Source organism: Rattus rattus, chromosome 9, assembly GCF_011064425.1.
Source record: "Rattus rattus isolate New Zealand chromosome 9, Rrattus_CSIRO_v1, whole genome shotgun sequence".
Lineage (NCBI taxonomy): Eukaryota > Metazoa > Chordata > Mammalia > Rodentia > Muridae > Rattus > Rattus rattus.
In genome coordinates, this window is record NC_046162.1 from 72,114,306 (window position 1) to 72,123,080 (window position 8,775).

The following is an 8,775-nucleotide window of genomic DNA, read 5'->3' on the forward strand; positions in this document are numbered from 1 at the left end:
TCCCAGGCCACCTCTGCATAAACATGGGGGTGGGGATGGGGGAGGCAGTCACAAAGGCAACTCCTGCAGGAGGACCTAATTGAAGACTGCCTGAGAGACCAAGGGTTACTGCTGCAGACAGTACCAGCCAATGGGGAACTACTGTTTGAAAGAGATGCTTTCGGGGCTGGGGATTTAGCTCAGCGGTAGAGCGCTTACCTAGGAAGCGCAAGGCCCTGGGTTCGGTCCCCAGCTCCGAAAAAAAAGAACCAAAAAAAAAAAAAAAAAAAAGAAAGAGATGCTTTCTTGGGACCAATGGGTTAAAGGAGCTTGCAGCAGTGCTCAGACGAGCTAGCTGCAGTGTTTCTCACCTTCGCCTGGAGTCTGTGTCATTGACTCTGTGCCACCTCACCTCCAACCACCAAGAGCGGGTAGGGCTGGGCAGTGGACGGTCCAGGGCACAGGCAGCACCAAGTGATCTCAAGCTTGAAGCAATCCTCCTGCCTCAAGCCTCTCAGTGATGGGCTTATGCATCCTTTTTTTTTTTTTTTTTTTTTTTTTTTTTTTTTTTTTTTTTTTTTTTGGTGTTTGTTTGAGACAGGGATTCCCTGTGTAGTTCTGGCTGTCCTGGAACTTGATTGGTAGACCTTGAACTCAGAGAGATCCACCTGCCCTGCCTCCCACATGCTAGGGTTAAAGGCTTGTACCATCACTTCTTAATAACCTTTTCAATTACACAATATTGTACAGTCACACTGGTTCCCAGTAAGTAAGTCATTACTTAACACTTTCTGGTTCTCTTTCAGCTTGGTCTTCCTTCGTAGTACCACAGTGTCTCCAAGGTTCTCAGACTTTCAGAGAGGGTCCTGCTATTTCTTTTTCTTTCTTTCTTTCTTTTTAAAGATTTATTTATTATATATAAGTATACTGTAGCTGTCTTCAGACACACCAGAAGAGGGCATCGGATCTCATTAGAGATGGTTGTGAGCCACCATGTGGTTGCTGGGAATTGAACTCAGGACCTCTGGGAGAGTAGTCAGTGCTCTTAACCGCTGAACCATCTCTCCAGCCCCAGCCCTGCTATTTCTTATTTGGCATGGAGAGGCTACAAGCACAGGGACAGTCCAGGGACAGTCACTAGTCAGAAGGTTGCCTGGCAGGCACCAGGAAATGCGGCTGAAGGAGTTGGGTTATTGTTCCCTAACTGAAAGGAAGTACAGAGGAGCGAATTCTCTATTTTCTTCAGACCCCTTTCCAGGGCCGCTGAGATAGTGCACTTAACACCAAGCCTTAAGACCTGGGTTCAAACGCCAGGCCCCGCTCAGTACAGATTCCCCAAGGTCATCTTCTGGCATCCACATGGGTGTCAAAGTGTGAGTATGTTCTCCTTCCAAAACAAAAAGATAAAGAAACATGAATAAAGCAAATTCAAGGCCAACTGGACTCATGAGGGAGATCTCTATATCGGAAACAAAGATGAAGGAATGTTTAGCTCAAGGGTAGAGCCTAGAAGTGCCCAGGGCCCTTGGCTCCAAACCCATCACCATAAAGACAACCAACAGAAGATCATGGGCTCCTGGATTTATAAATCTAAAGAATAACCTATATTTAAAATGTTTAAAGCACGTAATAAAATATGTGTTTAGCATCATTCCTTATTTGCATATATGCACATACACGTATAATAAAAATCTGGAAATTGATATGCCAAAATATTCATACTACTTATTTCTAGATAATAGCATTATAATTGTTGAGATTTTTTTTTCCTTAGCTGTAACATCTACATTTTTTTGCTATGTGTGTCCCCTACCAACAACTCATGATCCTCCTGCCTCAGCCTTCAGCCTATCAAATTACAAGTGTGTACCACAGGTGGCCTGTCTCTTTGGATGAAGATACCTTCATGAAGGTTCACTCCTTACTAAACTTCTGGGTCTCCCAAGGTCTCTTCCTCCTAACACCGTCACCTTGAAAATTAGGCCCTCACCTCTGAATTGCAAGAGTGGATGGTGTGTGGGTGGGGTTCATTATTCAGTGTTCCCCTTCTTTGCCTGTTGGCTTAGCAACAATAGCAACGCTGAATGACCAGAGTAATGGCTTCTGATTCCAACTGAATCTAGCCAGAACAGTGTTTTCTGTTCTTAATATTTCTCCCTTGGACACAGGGCCTCAGGACCCACGGAGTTCTGTGTTTCCGGTGGCAAATGAAAACTTTCTTCTACAGGTTTAGTCGTCAGAGACTTTCTTCTGTTGCTTATCACTGCGTAACAAGTTACGTTAACATTCTGCAGCCTTAAACAGAAGTGTTTTCTAATTCACACTTTGTGTGGACCAGGAATCTGAGGTGGCTTCAGGGCAGCCCAACTCATCTCCTAGCATCTTGGCATTGTTCCATGAACGGCAGCATTTAGCCCAAGCCTTGCAGGCAAAGGAGATCGATCCAGACCACACCCCAGATCGTCCTACACTAGGCATAGTTTGGTTTGAGAGGGTGCGACCTTCACCTTGGATGCGCGCCCTCTGCTGGCAGGTCCTGAGATCTGCAGCCACGAGCCAGCCTCCTCTCCAAGCCTATCCTTCTGCCTAGGTTCCTCGCTAAGTGTCTCTCATTTGACTTGAAGGCCTTTGGGTGTTTCACGTTTCGCTGTTTAATGTGTATGGTTAGAGTCTCACCCCCTTTGTTGTTTCTATTTAATTACTAACAAGGGTGCTGGAGAGATGGCTCAGCCCATAAGAGGCTGCTCTTCCAGAGAACCCGAGTTCATTCCCAGCACCACAGCATCCACATAGCAGCTCACAACTGTCTGTAACTCCAGTTCCAGGGGATCTGACGCCCTCACACAGATATACATGCAAAACGCCAATGCACATAAAATAAAAATAAGTCATTTTGAAAGAGAAGGAAAAGAAAATCAGATCCAGGAAAAATTACTAAAACTGACATCTTTGCTGTCATTTTAAAGCTAGAGATTAGAATATTTTTTCTTTTTTTTGGAGCTGGGGACTGAACCCAGGGCCTTGCGCTAGGCAAGCGCTCTACCACTGACCTAAATCCCCAACCCCAGAATTTTTTTTTTTTTTTTTAAGATAATGGCTCAGCCTATACATCAGGCTCGATATGTAGCACAGGCTGATCTTGTACTCTCAGTAATCCATCTGTGCCAGCCTCCTGAATGCTAGGATTATATGTATGTGGCACAATGATGTCTGCTTTATGCAATGCTGGGGGCAAGTTTCAAACACAGAATTTTTATGTGTGTGTGCATGCTAGGCAAGCATGATACCAACCGAGTTATACCCCGAGGCCCTTAAAATACAATTTTGGAAACGAGTATTAATTTTAGTTTAGTATGGTGGCACACATTTGTAATCCCAGCACTCAAGAGGTGGAGGTAGGAAGCTCATCCATGGCTACACAGTACGTTGGAAGCCAGCCTGGGCTACATAAGACCTCGTATACAACCAAACAAGCCAAGGGCTAGAGGAATGGCTCAGAGGTTAAGAGCACTGTCTGCTCTTCCAGAGGCCCTGAGTTCAATTCCCAGCAACCACATGGTGGCTCACAACCATCTATAATGAGACCCGGTGCACTGAAGACAGTGACAGTGTGCGTTTACATATATACAATAAGTGCACAGCCTCGGAAGACAGAAAAATGGATGGCCGTAACTGCACTGGCTGCTCTTCCAAAGCATGAATGTATCCACAGAACAGCTCCCAGCTCCCAACCATTAACTGGAGTTCCAGGGGGTCTGACGCCCTCTTCTGGCCCCCACGGGCACTGCATTAACTTGTAGCCCAGACAAATAAAATATACTTTTACACATATACACAATATATATGTATATGTGTTATATGTATATTATGTACACACATATATATATATACATCCTGAGTGTATGCAGATGTGTGTGTGTTTGTGTGTGTGTGTGTGTGCGCGTGCGTGCGCGCGCGCCCCTTTATTCCCAATACTTGAGAGACAGAGGCAGGCAGGTAGATCTCTGTGAGTTTGAGGCCAGCCTGATCTACAGATCGAGTTTCAGGACAGCCAGGACTACACAGAGAAACTCTGTCCAGGGGAAAAAAATGACATTGTCTCCTTAAAGCCAAGTTGGCCTCTCCAATTTACTATGTAGCTGAGGATAGACCTTGAAGTCCAGCTCCTTCTATCCCTACCTCCAAAATGCTGCACTTAGAAATGTGGCTATAGGGCTGGAGAGATGGCTCAGCGGTTAAGAGCACCCGACTGCTCTTCCAGAGGTCCTGAGTTCAATTCCCAGCAACCACATGGTGGCTCGCAACCATCTGTAAAGAGATCTGATGCCCTCTTTTGGTGTATCTGAAGACAGCTACAGTGTACTTATATATAATAAATGAATAAATCTTTAAAAAAAAAAAAAGAAATGTGGCTATACCTGGGCTTCAAAATTAACCAATTCTCTCTCTCTCTCTCTCTCTCTCTCTCTCTCTCTCTCTCTCTCACCTAGAACTCATATAGACAAGGCTAGCCTCAAACACAGAGATCTGCCTGCCTCTGCCTCCCAAGTGCTACAAGTAAAGTTGTGAAACACAGCACCCACCAAAATTAACTAAATTTTAAGTTTCAACCGTTATGAGTTTGGAAAAAAAAAAAAACAACTAAAACCTAAGGAGGGGAAATTTGAAGTTAAACTAGGGCGGAGTCCTCTGTTGGGGATGAAGAGAAAACGTGCTTGTAAAATTAGAGAAAATACTACCAGATAAGAGTGCCAGGTGACAAGAAAGTGGAAGAGAAGAGAAAGTGGGGGAGTGGGCTAGCCTGGGGCAGTTCTCATGACCGCTGTCACAAAGACAGGAAGGAGCTCTTTGGGGCTGACCATGCTGTTGGAATGCCTTGGGGCTCAGAGTAAAGAGCCCGCAGAGGGGCCGACTCAAGACCCAGGCATGAGGGGAAATTAAGACTCTTTCCAAAAGGGATCGCTAAATGCTAGCCAGGTTTCCTGAGGAAGACAGAGTTCATCGCGGAGGCCCTAGCCATAAAGCAGGAGACTCTGTCCTCTGAGACCGGAGGGAAGGGTTGGGGATGGTGGGGGTGCGGAGAGGAGAAGTTTGGCAGCTTGGCACTCAGGAGCCACAAGCTGGGTTATTCACAGGCACTCAGTGAAGTCAGCTGACTTAGCTGAATGAGCCCTGGTGAGCGAGCTGCGAAACATCTGCCAGAGAGGAGCTGGGGTAAGGAGTTTAAAGAGAAGAATGAGGGGGGACGATGGGGCGAGCCCTGTGGAGAACTGTGAAGCCTGCGGAGAAACAGAGAGTGCCTGAGGGATCTAAACCTGTCACTCCTGAGCACAAACTTGCATTTGGGTGACTAGGACACAGTGCTACTATTGTCCCCAGTGCTATCTCCCAGTGGAAGGCACGAAAGAAATGTCACAGGTTTTTGTTTTTTGTTTTTTGTGGGTTTTTTTTTTTTTAATTCTTTTTTTTCGGAGCTGGGGACCGAACTCAGGGCCTTGCGCTTGCTAGGCAAGTGCTCTACCACTGAGCTAAATCCCCAACCCCATGGGTTTTTTTTTTGATGTTCATTTAATTATTCTTTTATGTATCTGTATGTGTATGCAGATGTCTATAGGGGCCAGAAGAGGGCGCCAGAGGCCCCGAAGCTGGAGTTACAGGCAGTTGTAAGCTGCCCCGTGGGTGCTGAGAACAGAATTGTGCCCTCTAGCATAGATACCAGCAGCTTCTTCTAACCACTGAGCCATCTCTCCAGTCCCCGGTTTTCTTTTGTTTTCCTTCCAAAGTAACTACTGCATGTTTTAAGATTTAATGGAGTCACCAATTCTCAAGAAACTGTTCCTTTGTCTTCTCAGTTGTTGCATTTAGTGTATGTGAAACAGTATATCCATTTTCTTTTTATCGATCTTCCATTTTATCATTTTTCTTTATTTTTTTAATTGTTTTTTTTTTTTTTTTTTGTTGTTGTTGTTTTTGTTTTTGAGACAGATTTTCTCTGTGTAGCTCTAACTCTCCTGTAACTAGCTCTGTAGACCAGGCTGGCCAAAGATTTGCCTACCTCTGACTCTTGAGTACTGTGACTAAAGCCCTGTGCCACCAACCACCGCCCCGGCTCTTTATTGTGCGTGTGCGTGTGCGTGTGCGTGGTGCATGTGTGTGTGTGTGTGTGTGTGTGTGTGTCTGTGTGTCTGTGTATCTGTGTGTCTGTGTGTCTGTGTGTCTGTGTGTGTGTGTTTGTGTACATGAATTCAGATGCTGGCAAAGTCCAGAAGAGGATGTTGGATTCTTTTGGAGCATGAATTACAGACAGTTATGCACTGCTGAATGTGGATTCTGGACGCCAAACTCAGCCCCTCCCTCTTTAAGAGCAGTATGAATTCCTAACCTCTGAGCCATCTCTCTAGCCTGTACAGTTTTATTATTATTATTATTATTATTATTATTATTATTATTATTATTATTATTGGAATCATAAACAGACAAACAGAAAATTACAAAGACAGTGCAGAGCATTTTCCTGTGTCCTAGCTTTCACATCACACCTTGCCACGGTCATACGTCATGACCAAGACCAGAGAATAACTTTACACTGTCTTCGGTTTCATTATTTCTACTCTAGAGACTCTTTTCTGTTCCAGATCCAAATCCAAAGTTAGGTAGGGTGGCACTACCTGCAATCCTAGGACTTAGGAGTGACAGGTAAGGATCAGGCATTCATGGGTCAGCCTGGGCTACAAGAGACCCTGTGTGAGTGGGGCGGGGGTGGGGGTGGGGGTGAGGTTGGGGATGGGGGGAGGAAACAGAGACTGGGATTTAAGTGATCAAGTTTGCGTTCAGAATACGAATAAATTTTCCTTTTGGACATGAGGGTGCAAGAAGAACATGGGTTCGGTCCCCAGCTCCGAAAAAAAGAAAAGAAAAGAAAAGAAAAGAAAAAAAAAAAAAAAAAAGAAGGGTTTACAGTTTTCTAGATGATGGTGAACAAATCTTAAAAGTTTGAACTTGGCACTGGAGAGGTGGCTCAGCGGTTAAGAGCACCAGCTGCTCTTCCAGAGGACTCCGGTTCAATTCCCAGCTCCTACATGTGCAGCTTACAACTGGCTCACAAACACATGAAGATCCAGTTCCAGAAACTCTGGACTGCACATATGTGGTACACATAAAAATACGTCTTTTTGTTTATTTTATTTGAGACAGGGTTTCTCTGTGTAGCTGCGGCTGGGGTCAGAACAGTTTGTGGGATGTGTGTGTGTGTGTGTGTGTGTGTGTGTGTGTGTGTGTGTGTGTGTGTGTGTGTGTGTGTGGTGAATTTGTTTTGTGTGTTTGTTGTTTTGTTTGTTTTTGAGTTGTCTCTCTGTGTATCCCCGGAACTGGCTTTTTAGACCAGGTTGGTCTTGAACTCACAAAGATAAGCCTACCTTTGCATCCCTGAGAGCTGGGATGAAAGGTACGCGCCACCACGCCGTTATTGTTTTTTTCTTTTATTTTTTATTTAAGACTCAGAAATGAGAAAGATAAAATAAGTGAAAATCAATATCAAGAAGAAAAAAAAAGAATAAAATATTTCTCTTTATATGTGTGTATGTACAGTTTTTGTTAATTATACCTCAAGGTTAGACAAAAATTTTAAAAGAACGGGCATGCTGTTAAAGGACAAAATCCTTACTTAGAAGCTGTGCGTACTTTTAAAATACGCAGCAGCGACTCATTATTAATATAAACAGATTATGAAACAATGGTCTTTTGTGGACCTTTCGTTTTAACAAAACAAGTTAGCGTGCGACCCAGATGGGACTCGAACCCACAATCCCCAGCTCCGGAGGCTGATGCCTTATCCATTAGGCCACTGGGTCACCACAGGATCCGGGTTCTCACACGCTCTCCTTACGTGATTTGATCATCGTAGCCCCACCCTCCGTGCAGCAGCCTCGTGTTCTTTGCCGTGCGCTGCCGAATGCGCTTGCGCAGGCCCTCTCGCGCCGCCGCCTCCTGGCCCGAATCTTACTGCGCCTGCGCCACAGCTCAGATTCACCGTGGGGTTTCTTCGTGGCGCAGTCATCCTTTTGGGGAACGTGTGTCCGGCTTCCTCAGAGGGTTTTTCTGGGGACAGCCCCTGCTGTGCCCTTCTCCATTCGAATTCTCTGGCCTTGGGCAGGACACAGCGTCTGCATTTGGCAAAGTCCCGGGACCTTTCTGTCTCAGCCACCTTAAACTCCCTGGGCTTTCCAGCCTCGTTTCCCCTTTCAGCAAACATAGACTTGGTTACCTATTATGTTCTGTGGACTCTTGGCATATTCAAGGGTGTACGGGCTCTTCCAGCCCAACGAAACGATCTGCCCTCTTTCCCAACACCCGTCTCCCCAGCCCTCCCCCTAGATTAAAAGCAGAAATAAAGACAAGGTCTCTAAATACAAAATAATACTTTTTATCTTTTCTGCCCTATAGCTAGAGCTCGGAGAACTTCCTTCTGGTTTCATGAGGTTTGTTTGCTGCATGTAAAATGCCGCGTTGTAGATTTAAAAAAAAACAGTGTCAGTTTTTTCCTCCCATGGGGAGAAAATCCCTGTTCTTTGCAATGTAAGAATACACGTATAGGGGGTTGGGGATTTAGCTCAGTGGTAGAGCACTTGCCTAGCAAGCACAAGGCCCTGGGTTCGGTCCCCAGCTATGAGAAAAAAAAAAAAAAAAAAGAATACACGTATAAGGGTTATTCAAACGTGACGGTTAAACGCTAATTCAAATGTGCTGGTTAGCTTTGTCGACTTAGGTTAGAATCATTTGAGAGATGGGCCTCTGAGA

The 8,775-nt window shown here is 45.1% G+C and overlaps 1 non-coding gene across 1 annotated transcript; it reads right to left on the reverse strand.

Moving 5' to 3' along the window:
- Positions 1-7,756: 7,756 nt before the first annotated feature.
- Trnar-ccg lies at positions 7,757-7,829 on the reverse strand. Its single transcript has one exon. It is a non-coding gene; the product is annotated as a tRNA-Arg (tRNA).
- Between the last annotated feature and the right edge of the window lie 946 nt (positions 7,830-8,775).